We start from the raw sequence: 22989 nt of genomic DNA on the forward strand, positions 1-22989 counted from the left end.
GGAAACTCAAAGCTCTGAGGTTGTCTGATTTTCTCTGAGGGCACAGAGTTAAGAGACGACAGCTTGTTGTTTTAAGGAAGACACTCTCTCCTTGGATATTTTCTAGCTATCGGGCAAGGTGAAATGGCAATACTGGAAAATACTAAGTTTTTCTCTTGGTAAGGTGCACAAAAAATATATTTTTAAATACTTTTGTTAGTAGGTAACAATTATACAGCACAGTGAAGTTCATTGTGATACAGACATCCATGCATGCAGCTCTTGGTCCACCTCCCTCACATCCTACCTGTGCCACTCCAAGGGATGCTTTCCTTGGAACAATGTATGCCTGCCTCTCAGCTCAACTTGGCCATGAACCTTCTTATTATGTTTTCCTAAACCTTATTTATCCCAGGTGATAAAATACTTCATAAGTTAGTTCATTCTTTGATTCATACGCTATATATGGGAGAGAAGCCCACCAGTACTGATATAGAGATCTAAAATAATTTATTTTTTCCTTGAGGAAAATTTTTTTTCATCGTGGTACTAGGGATTGAACTCATGGGTGATCTATCTCTGAGGTATATTCCTAGCCCTATTTTATTTATTTGTTTTTAAATTTTGAAACAGGGTCTTGCTAAGTTGCTGAGGGCCTCATTAAGTTTCTGAGACTGGCCATGAACCTATGATTCTCCTGTCTCAGTCTCCCAAGTACTGGGATGACAGGCGTGTGCCACCATGCCCAGATGTACATTAGTTTTGAAGATTCAAGTCATCATCCTTAGATGATCCCTATTAGTAGCAAACACAGTGAGACAACGATGACAAGGCCACTTGCTCTTTGCTGAGATAAGCCCAGAGTTGCGGATGTCGAGTCTCAGATGGTCTCTCCAGTGGATTATTATTCACAACGACAGATGAGAAACTGCAAAGATATATGTGTCACTAAAAAACACAGAAAAAAAAAAACATTCAGTGGAAACTAAAGAAAACACAAATTTCTTTCAGTATTCAGTACTGTGCCTTTTAACACGCAGAATTCTCAGTACAGGTTGTTGAGTGTGACCCAGAGCAGGGATGCGGCTGTAGTACGCTGGCCCATCCAGGATCCAGGCACTGCTCCAGGTAGAAAGGACTAGAATCCCAATCTCATGACGCCCACACTCAGTGGGGGAAGACAGGAAGTACATCAGGAGGCCACTCATTCCACAGGGACTCACACCTTCACCTGGACCTGGCTGTGGAGTGGAGTGTGCACAGCTGGGGGCGACTTGCAGAAGCCGGAGGACCTAGATTTCCACTGAGAAGAGGATGGGAACGGGGCCAGGAGTTAAACTGAACTTGTGTGAAAGTTTCAGAGGATAACACAAACTGGTGGACATAAAAGGTGGTGAAGAGCCATGGTGCTGTATCACATAATCCCAGTACTTGGGAGGCTGAAACAGGAGGATGGCAGGTTCAAAGACAGCCTCAGTAGTTTAGCCAGACTCTCAGTAACCTAGGAGACCGTGTTTCAAAACAAAAAATATAAATGGCTGGGGTGTAGCAAAAAGAAAAGGAATAAAGAAAGGGGGGATAAGAGAAGATAGGGGAGGGTGTATTTATATAATGTTTTAATACTTTACTGTCACAAATGTGTTCTCCCTCTAACTCAGTCCCAACTTTGGAGAGGCTGAATAGAGATATTAATTAATTTAAATTGCTGTTTTAGTTGTTCGTTGGACTGTGTTTTACAGAAGACACAGGCACAGCGCCTTATGACCCATGTGTCTGGCACAAGCTGGTCTGTCTCTGAAATAGTCCCACACGTTAGACAGTTTTCAGATGGAAACACTCTCACTGGAAAATGAGGAGAAAAGAAAATGGGAGCACACAGTTGGTTGGGAGCCCAGATCATCAGGACGAGCAGGAAGGAGGCTGAGAAGAGCATTAACTACAATGAAAAGGTACACTTTTGATCTGGTCTCAACCAACAGTTATACTGCCAAAGGCAGGCCAGGCCAGAGAGGGGACCTTCTCCTGAGCCTGTCTTCCGGCTCTATCTCCAGGATGCCCCAAGTTCCAGGCTCAGTCTTCTCTTACTAGAGAGTCCCTGCTATCAGCTCTCTGTGAGTCCCGGATGTTAGTAGAAAGAATGTGAATGCCCATGTCTACCTTGTTTATCCTGGCTTAAAATTTCATCTGGCTTATGATGGCACCAGGAAGTGTTAGCCTGTTCTCTGTCCAATCTTTCTTCAAGGTCAAAAATTTAATTCCCAGTTGCTAAAGAAGCCTGGCTTCTCCTTGGAAGGCAATGTCTTTGCTGAAGAAATCTGTGTCCGATTATTTCGTCTGTTAGCAGCAGAACCAGAAGATAATGAGGACTGTCTGACAGAGACTAGCATTGACAAGTGGGGAGCTTTTTTTAAAACTCATTTCAAAGCACAAATTCCCATTTCATCTCATTTTCTAAGGCTCTGAGTAACTTATAGACAATTTAATTGCCTGTATTTGGGATAGGGAATTCCTAAAATGCTGAGTATAATGTTTTGATTTAAAGAAAAAGACACCATAAGAGAGGCCATTGTTCTAAGTAAGTAGAGACAGGTTCATGTATTTCAAGCCTTGGATAAAATATAAAGAAGATCATTGAGTTCTAATTTGAAAGAATTCTGCTGAAAGACGCAGAAAACAATCCACTGTGAGAATATGAGACAGAATTATAATATTTAATGGATGATTGTTTGCTAAGACACATTTATTTTATATCACTTTTTGACAAGAGCAAATTGTCAAACTGTTTAAAATTCCACTAGAAACATTTGGATTATCATGAAAGTGTTGATTCTTGTATCCTTCCATGTATATTGGATTACTCATGGAGGACAATGAAAAGAATCTAAGCAATGCGAGTTTTAGCAGCAACTGACACTGCATTTCAGAAATATTATATACTATGTAAATGAATGTGACTTTTAGACATGGATTATCAGAGCTGCAATATCCGTGGTGCAAAGTAAGTTTCAACAACATGAAACAATTCCAGCACTGTCAACAGAGATGATCCTTTGGAAGACAGTCGTACAAATAAAACATTCTTCCCATGTAATGCCCATGCTTGTCTAGGAAAAAAGTCTTCTTTATTTTGTTTTTCTAAATACCACTGTTAACTGCAGGAACTGTGATTCATAACCTGTGCATTAATATGTGCCCTTTTAAAGTAATTCTGGAGCTATGGCATGACGACTTATGAAGACTTTGCAGTTGTGTCTGCCCTAGATCATTTGATAAATGTACATCCATGTAAAACTATGTTTACAGCAAAGGCACACTTTTTCTTGACATTAAAGTAACTCTGGGTTATTCATTCTAAAATCAGGTCAACATTTTCACCTTTTTCCTCATAATATCTGAGTTCCAGAAGCATAATTTACAATGAGACAATAGTTCTTGGCTGCCCAAAGATCACCCAGAGGCTTGTAACAACAAATTGCCGGGCTCTGGCAATTTGATTTTGTACTGATTCAGTACTACTGGAGTGGAGCAGAGAAGGATTTCTAACAAGTCCCAGGTGATGTGGATGCTGCTTTTTGGGGACCACACTTTGAGAACCTTTGTAATAAAATAATTTAAAAAAGGGCTGTGGGGGCCACTTGTGCCAAAATGCAATCTTTGGAAAAGCTTTTTATGCACGGGTCAGGCTGGGCTAGTGAAAAATAAAGAGGAATCTAAGTTTTCCCCTATAATAAGCCTGGCTCTCTGTGGCCTTCGGACCTGCTCATAGAACCATTTGCCTCTTGCTTTTCCACTCTACTTCCTACATTCAAATCTCAAAAGAGCTCTCAGATCTTCTTATCTTAATTTACCCTAAAATGTAAGCTAATCATGGCAGTTATTCTTCTAAGAGAACTTTGTACCTTAGCGTGGATCAAACATTTATACTCAGCAAGGCATGGGAGTGTATTCCTATAATCCCAGTATTTGGGAGGTTGAGACAGGAGGATTGAAGGTATCAGGTCAGCCTCAGCAATTTAGCAAGAGCCTCAGGAATTTAGCAAGATCCTGTTTCAAAATAAGAAACAAAAAGGGCTGGAGTGCAGCTTAGAGGTAAAATACCTCTGGGTTCAATCCCTGGTACACAAGCAAAGTGAAAACAACAAAAATTAACACAGGGCCAGGCGTGGTGTTGCACACTTGTAATCCCAGTACTTGGGAGGCTGAGACAGGAGGATCGCGATTTGTGGACAGCCTTAGCTACTTAGCGAGGTCCTTTGCAACACAGTGAGACCCTGTTTCAAAATAAAAAATTAAAAATAGGGCTGAGGGTGTAGCTTGGAGTTAGATTGCCCCTGAGTTCCACTCCCAGTACAAAAAGAAAATTAACACAGAATAGATATTATTTAAGTAGTGAGAAGGCATTCATGTCTCCATGTTGCTTCCTTTCTCAAAGTCCTCTGTGACTGTCCTTTAGGTAAACAAGACCAAATTGCCCAACTGTTTGAATTTCACTAGAAATTACTTCTCAGGAAGATTCGCAGGCCCTTAGTACACGCCATTGCTTACCGATTCAAGCGCATTCACCACCTCTCCCTTTTCCATTTTAAATGCACAAACTATTACAAATTTTCTAAAAATATCCTATTTGTAGGATCGGCTACATGATTTCCAGGGTCCAGTGGATTGTGCAAACGCAGTGGCCCTTTGTTTAAATGTCACCAGCACGTTCATGAGTCTTTGGGTAATACACTTTTTACTTATTGGTTTGTTTAAATTTCTTCATTTATTCATATGTTTATTTATTTGTAGCACCAGGAATAAAACACAGGGGCATTTTAACTCTGAACTACATACCCAGCTCTCTTTATTTTTATTTTGAAACAGGGCCTCACTAGGTTGGTAAAGCTGGTCTTGAAACTGTGATCCTTCTGTCTCGCCTCCCAAGTACTGGGATTACAGGTGTGAACCATAATGCCTGGCTGGAGCATTCACCTAAACACATCCAAGACTGCATTTTAAACAAATGATATTGAGAAAAATGGGATATCCACATGTATAAGAATGAAATTAGATCCCTTATCTCTTACTCTTGCATAAAAGTTGATTCAAGATGGAGTAAAGACCTATAAATTAAACCAGAAATTTTGCAATTACTAGAAGAAAACTTAGGACTGACTCTTCAGCATATGAGTACTTGTAAAGACTTCTTCCAGAAGACCCCCCAAGATCAAGAAATAAGATAGTCAATTAATGGAATGTCATTAAATGCTTTATGCAACAAAGAATACAATCAAAGGTTTGAAGAGAACCTACAGAATAGGAGAAAATCTTTGTGAGCCATACCTCTGAAAGAGGTCTAATATCCAGAATATAAGGAACAAAAAACTCAACACTAAAAAGAAATTTAAAAGCGTGCTACTGAACTCAATAGACACTTCTCAATAGAAGAAATGCAAATGTCTAATAGATGAAAATATGTTCAAACGTATGAAAAGATGTTCAGCCTCATCAGCAATCAGGGAAATGTAAATCAAAACTGCCCTGAGATTTTATCTAACTACAATTAGAATGGCAATAATCAAGAATAACAACAATAATTTTGATGAGGATGCAGGCAAATAGGAACATTGTTGGTAGGGGTATAATTTGTATAACCACTATAATTATCAGCATAGGTCTCTCAAAAGACAAGAGATGGAGCCACCATATGACCCAGCTATATCACTCCTTGGTATCTTTTCAAAAGACTTACAGTTAGAATACTATAGTGATACATGCATATCCATGCTTAAAACAACACAATTCACTATAGTCAAATTATAGAACCAACATAGTTGTCTATCAACAGATGAATGGATAAAAAAATGTGAAATATACACACAACGGAGTTTCACTAAGCTGTAAAGAAGAACAAAATTATATCATTTCCAGAAAAATGGATGAAACTCGTGAATATTATGCTAAGTGAGATCAGCCAATCTCAGAATGTCGAAGTCATATGTTTTTCTCAAATATGTGGAATACAGAAAAAAATAGGAAACAAAAGGAACTTTAGATAAATGAGAGAGACCAATAAAATAGTGGAAGGGGTTTGGGGAAGGAAAGTGGAGAGGGGAAGAAGGAGGTTTGATGAAGGAAACAGTTCAAATAATGCTGTGCCCATATATGGAGGTTTCACTATAAATCTCACTAACATAATAACATGTATAGGGAGGGAGGAGGGGAGCAGGGTGGGGTATGGAGGGAAATGAGAGAAGCGATGTGTGCAGGTATTTATGTTTCACTTTGAATCTCACTGTGATGTATAATTACTAAGTATGTGTTCAATATATAGAGAAATCCCAAACCTAGCAGGGTTCGAGCAGCATCTGTTATTTTGTTTGTTGTTTGAAAAATGTTTGTCTGTTTTCTTGTCCAGGACACGCATGGGAAGAGCTTGTTAATGCTGTCAGATTTCTGCCTCTCAGTTTCCTCTCCTTACCTTTGTTGCCTTCTCTCTTGAAGCTGGTGAACTCTCATTCCCTCAAGGCACCTCAGGGACATCACTGAGGAGCTGGGATGGAGGTTGACTAGGCGCAGACATAAGTCTCAAGGGCAAGAGACTCCTGCACAGGTTAAATCTGTTTCCAGCACATGTCCACTCAGACAGGTTCATCTGTCTATTGGCTCTGAAAAGGAGCCACAGGCTGCATAAACCAAGGAGGAAGTTGGGACTGAACCTGAAACTTGTCTGAAGATAGGGTTGACTTTCCTTTGCTTAGATTCTAAGAATTCCATCTTACTTTCCACATTCCTGGGTCATTTCTTGTTTACTCCTTCACTCTTGAGTTTTATCAGTTGAGAATTTCCCATGCAGATGATATTTCTTAGATGGGTAACTCATTTTTGCATCTTTCAGCTTGCTTTCCCAACCTTGCATCTAGACTCTTGGGGTAGGCAGAGAATTTGATGAGTGTCTCCTGTAACAGCTGAGTCCTCTCTGCCACACCCAGGCCTTCAGTGCGTCTTCTTTGCCTAAACACTACCGGGAATGGAAAACTTACTGCTGACCAGGGTCGCCCATTTAATCCCAGAGCAGCTCTATTAGAAATATCTTTTTTGCATCATCTAGGTGTCAGCAAAGGTCAATCTGCCCTTTTAAGATTTACGCAAAATTGCTTTGAATTTTCATTGCTTAAGTGATAAGCTATTTAACAACTCTGTCAAAATTGAGGTCAGTTCTTTACAACTTCCCAGCTACGTCTTGAAGGCTGCTCACGCCATTTATGGCACTGGTTTATCTGCGGCTGCTTTCCCTAGTATCCTGTGACTCCACGCCACACACTCCTCTCCTTCCTGTTTGGACAATCTACTTGAGCCTGGGGCTCTGTGCAGAGGACTTTTAGAAGAGAATGACGGCAATGTTGGATTTTACGGTGCAGCAATAAAACGAGCTGTGATTAACGTTCGACATTCCTTTTCTGCAAAATCACTCAGCCGCTCCATCACCAGGAACTCTCTCCCTGGCCACATCAGCTTCCCACCATGGCATCTGTCACTCTTTCTTTCTTTAAATCCTTCCCCGTTTTTTTTTTTTTTTTCAGGGGACTTGTAAATTATTTATTAGAACTGAAAACTTATTACACTTTACACAGTTGTATGGTTTTAATCCAGTGTGTTTCTGTAAATGTGGAGTAACTCAGAATTTTCTCCTCTGTGTGTGTGTAGCATTGGGGTGGAACCCAGAGGCTTTCTACCTCTGGGCTATACTCCCAGACCTATTTTATCTTTTATTTGGAAACAGGGTCTCACTAAGTTGCTGAGAGCCTCACTATGTAGCTAAGGTTGGCTTCGAACCCATGAGATCCTCCTGTCTCAGCCTCCCAAGCATGGGGATTACAAGCGTGCGCCGCCATGCCCTGCTGTCTATCTCTTTAGTCCTGGTTTCTCCCCATACTGTGTTCTTGCGTATCTGTGAACGGGTCCAACATTACAAGGGACATTTCTCCAAGCATTACATTGACAGGGGCCCTCTCGACTGTGATACTGAAGCGTCCCCAGTGTCAATTTGGGGTTACTCTAATGTGTGATTTCTTTTATGTATGTACATTGAACTGTACAGTCTGAAGGCTTTCCCACAGTGCATACACACATAGGGCTTCTCACCAGTGTGGATTAGTTCATGAATCCTCAGGAATTTAGAACACCTAAAGCCTTTCCCACATTGCTCACACATATAGGGCTTCTCATCAGAGTGAATCTGCTCATGTACTTGAAGAACCCAAAAAGAACTCAAGGCTTTCCCACATTGCTTACACACATAGGGATTCTCATCAGAGTGAATTTGCTCATGACTCTGAAGATAATAAGAACTCTTAAAGCCTTTCCCACAGTGCTTACATACATAGGGCTTCTCACCAGAGTGAATCTGCTCATGCATCTTAAGTTTACTGGAATAAATAAAGGCTTTCCCGCATTGTTTACACACATAGGGCATCTCACCAGAGTGAATTTGCTCATGACACTTAAGATAATGAGGACTCCTAAAGGCTTTTCCACATTGCTTACACACATAGGGCTTCTCACCAGAGTGAATTCGCTCATCTACCTGAAGAGAACTAGAAAAACTAAAGCCTTTCCCACATTGCTTACACACACAGGGCTTCTTACCAGAGTGAATTTGCTCATGCACCTGAAGAGAACTAGAAGAACTAAAGGCTTTCGCACACTTCTTACACACATAGGGCTTCCCACTTGTGTGAATTTGCTCATGCACCTTAAGGTAACAAGAACTCCTAAAGGCTTTCCCACAATACCTACATACATAGGGCTTCTCATCAGAGTGACTTTTCTTATGATTGTGAAGATAATTAGACTGACTAAAGGCTTTCCCACACTGCTTACATGCATAATAGGGCTTCTCACCAGTGTGAATTTTTTCATGTATCTTAAGGTATCCAGCATATCTACAGACTTTCCCACATTGCCTACATACAAAGGGCTTCTCCCTCGTGTGTCTTCTTTCATGTATCTGAAGGTAACGAGAACAGCAAAAGGCTTTCCCACAGTGCTTACACACACAGGGCTTCTCACCAGAGTTATTTTTCTCAAGTCTCTGAAGGTTTTGGGAAAAATGAACATGGTTCATACATTGCTTACACTTAAAGGTTTCCTGCCCAATGTGAATTCTTTCATGGATTTGAAGGTGAAGAGAACTACTGCAGGCCTTCCCGCAGTGCTCACATTCATGAAGTCCATCTCTGCTGGGACTCCCTTCCTGCCTCAGAAGACGTTGGGGGGAACTCAAGGCTGATCCCCCTTCATTACATTTATCAGATTTCTCTCCATATTTCAAATGCACACATAGTTTTTGTCCAGACTGAGCTCTGTGGGGCTCATTGAAGGATAAATGACCAGCGAGAACTTCTCCACACAGCTGCCTGTCTCCTGGTATGATTCCTGGATGCGTGTTCTTCTTGAAGTTAGGATCTGGAGACTAGTTAAGGTTTTTTTCCACAATCAGTACTGTGTATATGTTCAAGGAATTTCTCTAACACTTCACTTCTTAGATTTCTCCTGGAATTTTCATAGTCATCTTTAATGTTCTGCTCTTCCTGGTCATGACCTATGCAGGACAGGTGCCTCAAGGTTTCCTGCATCACATCGTGGAAGAGGTTCTTTTGAGATGGATCCAGCAAAGTCCACTCCTCCGGGGTGAAGGTCACAGCCACATCCTCAAAAGCCACCAACACCTTAGATAAGAGACCCTTCCTCAAGTGACCTTCTCTCCTGTGACCCTGTTATCTTCAGAAACATCACTGTGCTTTCTGCAGCATTTTCGGCTTCAGTGAGTCCCACACAGGGTTCCTAACTAGAGTGGCCTCCAGCGCCAAGTGCTCTGGGGTCTCAGCGATCTTCACAGCGCAGGGAGAGCTTTGGTCCCGAGGATGACTCCCCCCACCCCACCCCCCGCCTCCCCATTTTTTTTTATTACTTTTTCTATCCCAAATTCCAGTTAATTTTTCTCTCATAGAAATTTGATTTTGCTTTTATTTTCTGAACTTTGATCTTAGGATCTCATGTCCTACACCCCCAGGCACTTTGACAATGTGTCTTCCAAACATAGCCCAGTCCCTGGAAGTCTGTGCCAGTGTCCCTCCCTCCCTCCACATGGTTACAGAAAGCGCAAGTCTGACTCTGCAGCTTCTATCCACTTCATTAAAACCCTTTCTTGGTTCTCAAGCCATTGCAGGGATGCAAAGAACATTTGCATCGCCCCAGGGGCTTTGGAGCTACACCTGAGCTTGAGCCTCAGATCTGCTACCCAGAAGCTGCATGACTTCTAGTAACTACCATAATCCCCAGCTTGAGAGGTGATCACTATGCCCTCTAAAGGATTCATGTGTGAATTCCCTGAGCCTGGCTTATGGCAGGCACTTTTTTTTTTTTTTTTACTTTATTTCCTTCAATCCATCTTCAAACTTGAGCCCTGGTGTGGGTGAATCTTCCTCATCTTGGTTGGATGCATTTGCTTTGACCTCTCGCCCTTAGCTACCTGACATGTTCATCCTCATGCATGTTTAATATGGCCTTGCTTTTACCCCTCTTCTGGAGTTTCATTACTCAGCTGTCCCCACCTTTTGCTCCAGATGGATGGAACTACTGAGCTCTCATTTCATTTCTAGAATCTTGTAATGCCATTCTCTTTTCTGCATGGAAAATTAGTACTCGGATCTCACTTAACATCTTCCCCTCCAGAAAGCCATTCCTAATTCTCCCACGATCAAGGCAAGCAGCATTGCTCTCTGTTCCTCTATCACTCCTTGGCACCTAAGCAGTTTAAAATCACTCAATACTTGGATATTCCACTGATTATTAGCTTTCTGAGGCAGAGGTTGATTTTTCATTCAAGTTGCATCTCCAGACACAGTAACCCTTCAAGAATGCTGTCATTGAGACAGGAGCAGTTGTGCACACCTGCAATCTCAGTAATTGGGAGACTGAGACAGGAGGATTGCAGGTTTGATGCTGGCCTCAGCAACTTAGCAAGATCAAGCTTCAAAATGGAAAACAAAAATGGCTGTGGGTGTAGTTTGAAGGCAGAAATCCCCTGGGTTCAATGTCTAGTATTTTTTAAAAGTTTGTTGAATTCATATCCTGGAGAAAAGACAGCCTTTTCAACAAATGGTGTTGGGAGAACTGGCTATCCATTTGTAGAAAGATGGAACTAAATCTTTACCTCTTACCAGGCACAGGAATCAACTTGAGATGGATCAAAGACTTAGAAATTAGAGCAAAGACTGTGAGGCTATTAGAGGAGGGCATAGGCTCAACACTCCAACATATAGGCACAGGCAGTAACTTTCTCAACAAGACCTCCAAAGCTCAGGAAATTAAAGCAATAATTAACAAGTGGTAGGCATCAAACTAAAAATTTTCTTTTCATCAAAAGAAATCATCAAGAACCTAAAGAGAGAGCCTACAGAATGGGAGATCTTTACCAGCCACCACTCAGATAGAGGGATAATATCCAGAATATACAAAGAGCTCTAAAGACTGTATATTAGCAAAACAACTCAATCAAGAAATAGGCAGACTTCTGGGACGATGGCGACCGAGAAAAGAGGAGCTTAAGAGCCCCGCTAACAACCAATCTCTATTACCACAAAATCAGCGCCTTTCATAGCCAGAAAACACCATCACCAGAGAAACAAAAAAATGTAATTACAAGGGACAGAGAAAAAGAGGCCTGGAAAAACGGTACACCAGAAAGAAACCAGACTGCAGTTCTGCGGCCGGAGCTGCGGCGCGGAAGGGCATGGGTGCCATTTTCTCTTGCAGCACCAGGCCCAGAGAGGAGGGGGACTCAGAACAGAGCTCAGAGCCACAAAGGAGATACGCCAGCCTCATGCCCAAGGACGCAACAGCAGCGCCTTACTGCCGGCGGCAGCAGCGACTTCACTGGACGGCACCAGACCAACGCACTCAACAGCCCACCAGGCTCCAGAAAGGAGCGGGAGACAGCAAGCCGAGATGAGCCGCTGCGAAACAGCCGGGTGGGATTCAGCAGATTTTTCAGCGCAGGGAGCATCTAAAGCTCCCAGTGGCTGGGCTCAGCACATGCTGCAGGGACTCAGAGCGGAGCTCAAAACCAGAGAAGACATACGCCAGCCTCACGGCCGAGGGCGTGGCAGCAGCGCCATATTGCCACCGGGGGAGGCAGCAGCGAATTCACCGAGTCAACTACAGCTCCATCTGCGTACTCAACAACAGTGAGTCAAATTGTGGGCCCCAGAGGAAAAATCCCAGTACGGCACTCCCAGGGACTTGACACAGTGGGGGAGTGGCAGTGGCAGAAATATCACACCCTAGGAGAACGCCCAACCTGGCACCCCCCATAGTCTAAAGCAGCCTCAGTTGACTCCCTGGGTCTGAGACTCTGAGATACAACCCAGTAAAGGAGTAGTGGGGTCTGATACCACAGACTCGAGATCCAGAGCACCTTAAGTGAAGTAGTGACCCAAGGGAAGAACCCAGAGAAGGCACAAACTTCTGAAATCATGGGAAAGAGGAATGACAACGGAGCAATGAATGCCCACAACCCCACAACATCAGAACCCGATAAAACAGATATTCAGAGATTTCTAGAAGATCAAATCAGGAAAATAACTGTAGAAATAATAGAGGTGTTTCAAAAAGAATTCAGAGAGAGCCAAAAAGAGATAAAGGATGCAATTAATGAAGTAAAGTCCTCAATTCAAAGTACAAATAACCGATTAGACCACATGGAGAATAGAATCTCGCTCTTAGAAGATGATCAATCCAAAAATGAATGCATAGTTTCTAATCTATAAAAAAATCTGACAGCAAGAATCTGACATTGAAGAAATATGGGCCCATTTTAAGAGAGCTAACCTAAGAATAATTGGAATAGAGGAGGGAAAAGAAGGTGAAACCAAAGGGATCAACAATCTCTTCAAGGAAGTAATAGCAGAAGATTTTCCAAACATAGTGCAAGATCTCGATACACAGGTCCAGGAAACTTATAGAACTCCCTTTAGACAGGATCGGAGAAGAGGATCCCCACGCCACATAATTGTCAAAATGACCAATGTGGAAGCCAAGCAGAGAATCTTAAAGGCAACAAAAACAAAGGGCCAAGTGACATTCAGAGGCAAGCCAATTAGAATCACTCCAGACTTCCCAAACCAAGTCATGAGAGCCAGAAGGGCTTGGAGTAACATATTCCAAACTCTGAAAGAAAACAACTTCCAGCCAAAAATTTCCTTCCCAGCAAAACTTTCTATCAAATTAGATGGAGAAATAAGAAGCTTCCATGACAAACAGAAACTGAAGGAATTTATGTCTTCAAAACCAGCGCTAGAGAAAATACTCAAAGAGATTAACTACAAAGAAGAAATAGGTAACACACACCAGAACCAGAGAAACAAGATTTTCCATCCAACAGACAACTAAGATTGGTTATCTGTGGAGATTCATTATTTATGTTAGTCTTTTACATATCTCTAAATTGTATTGTTTGCTTTGATTGTTGTTAATTTTTAGAATTTCTAGTTGGAATATTAATATACCTTCAGATATAGCATTTGGAAATATTTTATCACATTCTATCAGTAACTTTTAACTCTGTTTACATTGTCTTTGGATATACAATATTTTTTTATTTTTTAGGGAGTTTGTTTACCCTTCTGTTGCCTGTGCCATTGAAATCATATCCATGAAATCACTGCCAATTTCAATGTTGTGAGGTTTTATGACCCAGATTTTCTTCTAAAAGTGTATATGCTTAAGATTTATATTTAGGTCTTTTATCTATTTTGAGTTAATATTTGTATATGGGATTAGGTAAGGGTCCAATTTTATTCTTTTTCATGTAATTATTATTTTTCAACAATATTTAGTTAAAAGATTATTATTTCCTCCACCAAATGTTTGTGGAAACCTTGTCAAAAATAACTTGACAATATATGGAAGAATTTATCTCTAAGCTTTTATTTAACTGCAATGGTTTATATATCTGCCTTTAGAACAGTACTACACTGTTTCAATTATTGTAGCTTTATGAGGTTTGAAAATATACATCTTCTAGCTTTGTTCTTTTTCAAGATCATTTTGGATACCTAGAGTCCATATTCCATATTAGGATATATTTTTTCTGAAAAATAAATATATAAATATATGATAGTTTCACCTAAAAAAAAGAAAAAAAATATTCTCTGGTAAGAAAGAAAGCAAAAAGAAATATTGAAATGTTATCTTTAAGTTATCAAAAGTTTGGTATCAGACAAATGAAACTGTTATGTGAGATTATCATTTTTAATTTTGGATAAATTGCTATAATACTAGATGTCAACCACTAAGCCAAGCATGGGAAGGAGGGATGGGGAGGGACTGGGGTGGGGATCGGGTGGGGGCTGACTGGGTGATGTGTGCATGTATGTCTACAAAAGATTTTTTATACCACTATGATGTATGAATACATTGCACCAATAAAAATTTTTAAAAAATGGGCAATTGAATTGAATAACACTTCACAAAAGAAGAGATACAAATGGCCAATAGATACATGAAAAAATGTTCAACATCATTAGCCATCAGGGAGATGCAAATTAAACTAGGCTGAGATTCCATCTAACCCCAATCAGAATGGCAAGCATAAATAAATCAAATAACAACAAGTGATATTGAGGGTGTGAGGAAAGAGGAACTGTTTTATACTGTTGATTGGAGGGAAAACTGGTTCAGCCACTATGGAGATCAGTGTGAAGATTCCTTAGAAAACTGAGAATGGATCCACCAAATGATCCGGCTATACCACTCCTGGGTATCTTTCCAAAGGAGTTGAAATCAAAGAACTCCAGTAACACATGCATACCCATGTCCATAACAGCACAATTTGCAATAGCCAAAATATGGAACCAAGCTAGGTCTCCATCAACAGATGAATGGATTGCAAAATTATGGGAAATACACACAAAGGAATTCTACTCAGCAATAAATAAGAACAAAATTACGTCATTCGTAAGAAGATGGAAAGATCTGGAGAACATTAAGTGATAACCCCCAAGCACAGAAAGAGAAGGAACATATGTTTTCTCTAATATGTCCAACCTAGAAAGTATTAGGAATACCAGAGGGACTCCAGATCATGGAAGGGAAACCTCAACAAAGTTAGAAAGGAAGGGTAGGAGAGGAAGAGGGCTGAGGTTGATTAATGAAGGAGCTACATCTGAACATGTTTAAAAGTATGAATGTAGCTTGGTCAACCTGGACACTCATTGTTGGGAGGGGGAAATGGGAAGCGGGAGGCACCAAGCACTGTGTCAATGTATGCCATTTTCAATATGATCCACATAAAAATAAAATATAAAAGAATAAAAAATAGCCGGGCATGGTGGCGCACGCTTGTAATCCCCGCGCTTGGGAGGCAGAGACAGGAGGATCACGTGGGTTCGAAGCTAGCCCCGCGCGCTGGCTTAGGAGACCCTGTTTCCAAATAAAAATGCAAAAATAGGTCTGGGAGTGTAGCCCGGAGGTAGAAGGGCTTCCAGGAACCCCAGTACCACCAAAAAAAAAAAAAAAGAAGAATAAAAAATATAAAAATAAAAATGTTTTTGTTGACTAAGCACATTCTGCTTTGCTTCCTTTTTATGTGACCACTCAGCCCTGACATGACAGATGAGAAGCCCCACTTTTAATCATTGAGAAAACATTTTCCTTTTCCCTGCTTCCCCAGCACAAATAATACATCAGTGTAATAATATATATCTCAGGCAGGAAAGGTGGCACATGCCGGTAATCCTGGTACTTGGGAGGCTGAAACAGAAGGATCGCATGCTTGAGACCAGCCTCAGCAACTTAGTGAGGGCCTCAGCAACTTAATGAGACTCCTGTTTCCAAATTTAAAAGAAAATAGGTCTGGGGGTATAACTTGGAGGGAGAATGCCCCTGGATTAAATCCCCACTACCAGAATCAAAATAAAAAGAATATATTTCTCTAAGCAATAAAGAATAGCAGAGGACTGAGAAAATGTAAGATCTGCACTTAATTTGATTTTTAATAAAGCAAATTATGTAACACAAGTACAATTTCTGGAGCTTATTCAGTACAGGTAAAAAATGATAAATTGCAAAAAAGTTAGTGAATGACAATTCAGATGCTCTAGGTAAAGGGCTTTTGACAATGATGTTTCAGCATAAAGAAGCACATTGTAGCAAAGACAAGAGTGAGTATGTAAAGTTCTGAACACAAAAGTGGTAGGGCCCCTTTCCATTCCTACAAAAGTGATGCCTTAACTTTAATCTAGACTACAGTTAACAAAGTCAGTATGCAGAAAGGAAAGCAACTTCTCTCTTTGCTTACCCACAGGATCCTGACTGACTTGGAAACTGTTTCAGAGTTGACTGGAATTAAGTTATGGCTCACAGATGTAACAGCTGTTTTGCCTGCGTAGTTATTAAGCTATATCTAGAAATTCATAAATGGAATTAGGATGACTGAGATTGCCTTTGAGAAAATTTGTCAGGGATGACTGAGGGAATTTTTGGCTACAATGTCTCTTTTTTGGTGGTACTGGGGTGGAGTCCGGAGGCTTTCTGCCTCCAGGCCATACTCCCTTGCCTATTTTATACTTTATTTGGAAACAGGGTCTCACTGAGTTGCTGAGAGCCCCACTCAGTACCTGAGACTTGCTTTGATCCTGTGCAATCCTCCTGGCTCAGCCTCCCCAGCGCGAAAATTACAGGTGTGCACCACCGCGCCCGGCTCCAGTCTCTCTTTTTAAGCATCCCGCAAGTATCCCTTCAGCACACTTGGGGAAAAAATATATTCCAGATGCCACGATCAACCTCACAAACCCCATCTTACCAGGAGGCAATATTTAAAATTATGTGAACAAATACAATGCCTTGGAACATATTCGATGTTTTTGTGCTATATAGCACTTTGCTTTAGATATATAAAATTTCAAACATAAACTCTTATATACTAGCAACGCAGCAGATACTAAGTAAAGATAATTTTTGTGATTTATTGACCCACCACATAGGTTATCTTTTTTTAAGGTACTAAGGATTGAACCCAAGAGAATTCTGCTTCCAAGTTACCCCTCAAACCTTGATTTTTATTTGGAAACAGAGTCTCACTAAGTGGCTAAGGAATCTTCCCATATCAGACTCCCAAGTATTAGGATTAGTGCACCATCACAGCCAGCCAGGTTATCTTAATCTCAGAACTGACTCAGCTTCTGGTGTGGTTGGAGTTTCAGGGTGGAGGTTCACCAAGAGTACACCCTGCCCACCCTGACGTGTACTCACCTCCAGAAACCTGAGCCAGGCAGATGGGCTACGTTCTCTGGAGTGGGGAGAGCTGGATGGCTCTACTGACACTTATATTAGAGAGGAATTGTAAAAGAAAATATCATGGTTGGGATGCTTGAGAAGACTGCTCCAGGAAGCGTTTAGACACGTGATTTCTTTCTTTTGAGGATCAGATGCTCACTGTCACAAAGGGTGCACAAGTGAACACTAGTGATAATGAGGGAAGAAGTCTGTCTGTTATGGCAAAGATCAAAGGTTCTGTGGCTGAAAAGCAGCAAGGGCTTCTCTCTTATGCTACACACTGAACACAGTCAGCCTTGAGGCGAGAGGGCGGCTCCCCAGCTCCAGCCCCATCCTATTTCACACTCCACACTCAGCCTTCCCATCTCATGGCTCAGCTGCTATTCCTGATTCCTACCTTCAACTCCACATTCCAAACAGAGTGGGAAAGAAGAAGGAAAGAGGGGCCTGTCCTTCCTTCCTTCTTTCCTTCTTTCCTTCTTTCCTTCTTTCCTTCTTTCCTTCCTTCCTTCCTTCCTTCCTTCCTTTCTTCCTCTTTCCTTCCTGTTTTGATACGAGAGATTGAACTCAGGGGCATTCTACCTCTGAGCTAAATCCCCAGTTCTATTTCATTCTTTATTTTGAGATAGGGTCTCACTAAGTTGCTAAGGGTCTTGTTAAATTGCTAAGGCTGGCCTCAAATCTGTAATCTACCTGTCTCAGTCTCCCATGAACTGGGATTAGAGGTGTGAACCACTGAGTCTGACTCCAATCCTTCTCTTTTTAAAGGCATCGGTCACAAGTTGTTTACACCTTTCCTGCTCAAATCCCATTGTCTAGCACTTAGTCACAGGCCTCATTAATCTGTAAAATAAGATAAAAGAATATTTAGCTGAGATGCCATGGATCCAAATAAAACCCAGGACTTATCTGGTTGACAAAGAAAGGAAGAATGTATATAGTTAGCAATGACTATTAGCATTTATTGTGATCTTCTGATAAATAATACAGATGGAATGTTTGACCGAAGACAGTATATTTTCACATGGGGCCTCACAATGAGTATCAGATTAGAAAGAATGACTGAGATTTGGAGTAAAGGGAACAGCACTGCATTGGCCTCCTGGCCCTGCTGAGTTAGTTCTAGGTGCTCTGGCTTTACCTGTGGGTATAGCTTTGTCCAGCACCCCAACCAATCATGATCAAGAGATGCATAGTGGGGAGTCTTACAGCTCAATGTTCAGGATTGAGCATGTCTGGTAATCCAAATCACAGTCCTACCTTAACACCCAACTTGTTTCTCTAATTCACATGTCTCTGTTTCTTCTGTACTCTTCTCTCTTCTCCTCTGATTCAAACATTCCTTATTATCAAGCCTTCCCAAATAAAACAGAAGGCAATATAGCACACAGCCCATATTCATCCTTCAATGCCATGGTCACATTTCCCTCTGCCTTCCATGCCAGGATTACCCTCTCCCCAGGTCCTAAGGGAGGAGACAGTCAGATGTTGGGAGGGTAGTATGCTATTAATTTATTTTTATTTATTTAATTATTTATTTATTCCAAATAAAATAAAGGTGGTTTAGACAGCATATGTCCCCCAAAGGCTCATGTGTTCAAGACTTGGTGTCCAGTGTAGAAATGTTCATAGGTGGAGCTATTGCAAAGCAATTGGTTTGTGGGGACTCTGGGTTCATCAATGGACTAACCCACAAATGGATTCATAATTTAATGGACTATTGGCAGGTGAAAGTGAGGCCCAGTGAGAAACAGTAGGTGTTTTAACTGGCATTCTCACCACTGGGATCTAAAGACCTGACACAACTTAGAGGAGGAAAGGGGTATTGGGGCTCACAGTTTCAGAGGTTTCGGTCCATAGGGTCAGCTCTGAAGGATAAGTGGCAGCATGGCTGGAGGGATATTGCCCTTACGTTATGGAGGCCAGAAGCAGACAGAGCAGGGGAGGGTGTGAGGGCCATATAAAGACCCCAAGGCCACACTCCAGGGACCCCCTTCCAAACATGCCTGCCTCTGGAGTATGAGGCCCAAGGGGCATTTTACTTTCAAACCATAACAATGGGCCATTAGGGGCATGCCCAGGAGGTTCTTTCATGTCTCTTGTCCTTTTCTTGCTCTATCTGATTGCTGGCCACTGTGAACTGAGCAGCCCTGCCCCATGATGGCTTCCCACCATGATGTCCCCGCTCATCACAAGCCCACAGCAATGGAGCCAAGTGAGTCTGGACTGAAACCTCTGAAACCAGGGACCAAAATGAACCTTTCTTCCTTTAAGAGGATTTTCTCAGGTATTTCATCACAGCAATGGAAAGCTGACTAACAAGACACTATGCTGGAAGTGATATACTCAGAATAAAAGCCAAGAAAATAAGAACACATGTGGCAACAGGACTCTGCAGTAGCAAGTGGTCATACAAAATGTTCCATAAACTCCTTACTACAATAAATTAAAAGTACTAGCATGCTGGGGGATATGAATGAAGGTAGGAGGGAGGGAGATGCTAGCATCTTCACATTCTCAAAGGACTCTGACACTCAGCAGGACCCATGAAGGCCACCCCTACAGCAGAGCAAAAATTATTTACCCTCAGGCCAAGTTACTTTCACTGACAACAGGGAAAATTTCCAACTCGTAGTTTGTTCCCCTATGGGGCTATGTAAAGGAGTAACATTTTACAATAGGAGACCAATTAGCACATGACTCAGTAATGAGAGAAGTCCACAAGGGCTCGGTCTAACAGGTAAGAGAGGCATATGCCTAATGAATAGAAGAGACTCAGAGATCGTAGTAACACCATACACAGTATTTTATAGTTCAGGAAGCCATCGCCCTACTTAGTCAGATAGTGTCAGAACCAAAACCCAAAGAACTGCAATCCAGGTGTAGTGATGTTTTTTCCAACATCAGAGGAATCTATTATTAAAAAATATATATCTCAGCCAGGCGTGGTGGCGCACGCTTGTAATCCCCGCGATTGGGAGGCAGAGACAGGAGGATCGCGCTGGTTTGAAGCCAACCGTGCTGGCTTAAGAGACCCTGTTTCCAAATAAAAATATAAAAATAGGTCTGGGAGTGTATCCCGGAGGTAGAAGGGTTTCCAGGAACCCCAGTGCCATAAAAAAAAAAAAAAAGAGGATGAGACTTGAGATGATGAAACATTCTTAGTGTCTAGATAATATCAACTAACTGCTGCATAATGACAATGTTCTGGGGGAGTTTGCAGTGTGACCAATGATATCGAACGAACTCTTGTCTCTGGCTGCACATTTTGTACGTGACTTTAGAGGGAATGTTGACTCAAGAGCACAGGAGACTGGTGACCTAAATTGGATGGGAATGAGGAATATTTTCTGTCAAATGGCTGGCACAGAGAACATGGCAGCTTCTTATGGAGTGCCCTCCCTCTCTGAGTGACGTAGGAAGGCGGCTACTCAAGCAGAGCTCCTGCACCTGGGAGACACTAGGAATGATTCACCTCAGGCATAAGAGAGGAGACAGTGGTCAGTTGGTCCAGACCAGCAATGAGAGTAGGTAGGAACTGGCAGCGGGTAGGGGCCTTAGAGAAGCAGGTCGAGGTGAGATGTGCCCTGTGCTGGTCTTCAGAGGCCATGGCTGCCAGTCCTACTCTGCTGTATTACCTTGGGCAAGTTACTTCAGCTCTCTATTTGGGCTTCAGTTTCCTTCACTGTAAAGTGACAGTGTTGTACCACATCTTTTCTAGCTCTCAAATTCTGATTTCCAGAGATCACTTCAAATGTCTACCATGGTGGTTCTCAACCTTTGGAGCGTCCTCCATCCCCCAGGATGTTCGGTTGTCACAGCTGGTTGTCATAACACAGGAAGGAACTGCTGGCCTCTTGTCAACACAAGCCAAGGATGTTCTGAAACATTCTACACTACACAGGACAGCCTCCACACAGCAAAGAGATGCCCAGCCCCACATGCCAACCATAAAGGCATGGAAAAACACTAGCTGAAAAGACAATGAATTCACTTCACACAGTTGCACAGTGGCTGTTAAGTTGCCCTATATTCCAGTTTTTACAGAGAATCTGAAAATTTGGATTTTTATTTGGAAGATTCCAAATTTAAAATATATCAACACATCAAGGTGTGTGTGTGTGTGTGTGTGTGTGTGTGTGTGTGTGTGTAATAAAAACTCCAGGGGCCAAACAAAACAGAGCTTCAGGACAAGTCCTGTCTGCAGCCTGTCAGCTCGTGAAATCTAATTCAGCCACATACTGTCTAAGGAATTAGTACAGTTTAGTTGAAAGCCTGGATTTCTTTACCTGTGTCTGGCTATCTAAGCTGGAGCTCAGCAGGATAATGGTTCTCCATGTTGTATCCACACAAGTGTTTGGAATAGCAAAACAAAACAACTAAATGAAACATTCAGAGACATTACTGCTTCCCACCTAGGAAACCCTGGGAGAGGCCTCATCAATTGATCTCAGTAACAAGGTCTCCCCTGGGCATCCATATCTGCATTATTGCTTTCTCCAAATTGTCACAGAACAATATGTTGGAGCAAGAAGGGACTTTAGAAAACACCTAATACACAATTATACTCAGAGAACTGTGTGAAGTGGCTTTGCCCCAGGGCTCATGGTCAGCTAATGGGCCAGGTGTCTTGATTCCATGTCCCACACTTTCTAAAGAGGGATGGGTGCCAGATGTGTGTTCCTGACACAGACTATTCCAGATGTGGTCCACCAGCAGTTGGCCTTCCAGATGTGCCTGAGCAGCACCAGATGTGATCTGAGAATTAAATGAGAAGGCATGTGAAAGTGCTCAGAGCCTGCAAATGGTTATCCTGTCTCCCAAATGTGAAGTTGGTATTAGTATTAATTTGTCTCTGATGTATGACCACAGGCAGCTCTCTGGCCAGCAGCAGTGTGAGTGCCTGATATTGTTCCCAAGAAGCCTAAGCCAGAGCGTGTTGCTGGCTCATCATGGACGTTGTACTAATAAAAGCAGATCGGTAACATCACCGTGGCTGCTGAAAGGCAGAGTTGTTAGTGCCATATGGACAGAAAGTGAAGTCTCTACTCTTTATTAATGGAAGGTTAATGGCATTAAAAGATGCATCTCCAGGGCTAACCTCTGTAACAGGCTTTCAACTTCAACCTTCCCACAACTCCTGTGCTTTCTACCCCAAGGCTCTGCTCCTCTTTCCTTCTGCTGGGGGTCTTGTCTATTTCCTCTGCTCATCTAAGGGCCTTCACCTCTCGTGACACGCGGAAGAGGGCTCTCTGAGACTTTGCCTGGATGAAGGGTGTGCTCATGTTCACAATTCTGCCACACACTGCCTTCCTGTCTCGGGCTGGGCCAGAGCCCTTGTCTGCCATGGTGAAGGTGAAGCCAGCTCTCCCTAGGAGCTTTAAGTTCTTACACTCAGTTCTATCTCTGTTTAGTATATTCTTTGTGGTTTCAGTGGGAAGGACAAGAGTTTTGGCATTAATTTTCAGGTTTTTTCTTCCTTAAATATCATGCTCATTGTTTCAAAATAAAAAGTTAAAAAGGGCTGGGAGTATATCTCAGAGATAGAATATTCCTGGGTTCAAAGACCAGTACCTCCCTGCACACACACACACACACACACACACACACACACACACACGCTCATTTGGTGCTGATATTTCTCTCGCATCCTTGGTGAACATCGCTACCAGTTGTGCTGTTGGCAATAAG

Source organism: Muscardinus avellanarius (genome assembly GCF_963383645.1).
Source record: "Muscardinus avellanarius genome assembly, chromosome: 11".
Classification (NCBI taxonomy): domain Eukaryota; kingdom Metazoa; phylum Chordata; class Mammalia; order Rodentia; family Gliridae; genus Muscardinus; species Muscardinus avellanarius.